At 40.7% G+C, this 1,772-nt stretch overlaps 1 pseudogene; it reads left to right on the top strand.

Annotated features, from left to right (window-relative positions):
* Positions 1–839: 839 nt before the first annotated feature.
* On the top strand, positions 840–1,448 carry LOC127692555 (60S ribosomal protein L17-like; annotated as a pseudogene).
* Positions 1,449–1,772: the final 324 nt, after the last annotated feature.

The following is a 1,772-nucleotide window of genomic DNA, read 5'->3' on the forward strand; positions in this document are numbered from 1 at the left end:
ATTTTGACAATATGACTAAGTTATGGTGTTGTCTTGGATTATTTATCCCCACCAGTCTCTACATCTCTGTGCCCTTCCCAAAGTTCTCACACTCCTCCTCTCCTTGCCCTTGCCACATACTCCTCGATGTTTGATCCCATGACCCTTGCAGCATGCTCTGCACTCAGTTTGAGCCCGGGAGCCTGTGCATTATGCTCCTTGTTCAGTTCAATCCCATGAGCCCTTGCAGTGTGCCCCTCACTCAGTTCTCTTAATGTTTTTCATTAGTAAGAGTATGCATGGCTGAGAGAACCTTCTTGGCAATTATTTTAATTCTCAGTGATGACATAGAAAAATTAATAATACCCGTTCTGAGTTTTACTCACTTGAGTATTAATCAATTTAAAAGATAGTGTGTGTCTATTTCTGTACCTATGTCAGGGGTTTTAATTAAAATTAACCCCTAAGAGGAAATATAGCCTATTTAGAGAAGGGCACTTCTTTAAATATTTTTTGAAACGGGGTCTCATGTAACACAGGTTGGCCTTGTCTGTCTATGTATCCACATATGGCCTTAAACATCTGACCCTATATTCATTCTTTTTTCTTTTTCTTTTCTTTTCTTTTCTTTTCTTTCTTTCTTTCTTTCTTTTTTTTCTTTTTCTTTCTTTTTTTTTTTTGAGACAAGATCTTGCTGTGTAACCCTAGTTCTTCTAGAACTCACTATATAGACTAGGTGGTCTCAAACTCACAGAGATCCCTGCCTCCGGAGGGTTGGAATTAAAAGTTGTGCACTACTATGCCTGGGTGGCCTAGGATGTTTGATCTTTGGGTAATGTATTTTAAAAATATGTTTTCTTGGGATGCTAAAGACTTATTTATTGCTCTTCCTGAAAGCAGCCAGAGGTGACCTGTGAAGATGGCTCACTACTCTCTTGATCCAGAAAACCCCACAAAATCATGCAAATCAAGAGGTTCAAACCTTCGTGTTCACTTTAAGAACACCTGGGAAACTGCTCAAGCCATCAAGGGTATGCATACCAGGAAAGCCACCACGTATCTGAAGGATGTCTCTTTAAAGCAGTAATGTGTGCCATTCTGTTGTTATAATGGACAGTTGGTGCACCCAGGCCAAACAGTGGGACTGGACACAGGGACAGTGGCCAAAACAGAGTGCTGAATTTTTGCTGCACATGCTTAAAAAAGCAGAGAGTAATGCTTAACTTAAGGGTTTAGACATAGATTCTCCTGTCACTGAGCACACCCAGGTGAACAAGGCACCTAAGATGTGCCGACGAACCTACAGAGCTCATGGCTGGATTAACCCATTCTTGACCTCCACCTGCCACAATGAGGTGATTCTCACCGAGAAGGAATAGATCATTCCAGAGCCAGAAGAGGAGGTTGCACAGAGGAAACAGATATCCCAGAAGAAACTGAAGGCACAAAAACTCACGGCACCTGAATAATTCAGCATAAAATAAATGCAGATAAAGTTTTAAAAAAAAAGACTTATTAAACACAGTTGTATATGTGTTTTTAAAGGGATTGGAAGGGGGTTATATGTGCATGCTTAGTTCATGTTGTTTTAATTCCTAACTTTTTTTTTAAGGTCTACATCAAGATTTTTACAAATTACAACTCAATGTCACTGGCGGAAAAATACAATCCATGTTCACTCTGTGCCCCAATCCCTACACCACTTTCCCCAAGTCCTCAGCAAGGACACCAGAGAGGGGATTTTTGAAGATCATGCATCACGTTGCCCTCTGGCTTCGTCTGCTGTGAGCAAA

Source organism: Apodemus sylvaticus, chromosome 9 (genome assembly GCF_947179515.1).
Source record: "Apodemus sylvaticus chromosome 9, mApoSyl1.1, whole genome shotgun sequence".
Classification (NCBI taxonomy): domain Eukaryota; kingdom Metazoa; phylum Chordata; class Mammalia; order Rodentia; family Muridae; genus Apodemus; species Apodemus sylvaticus.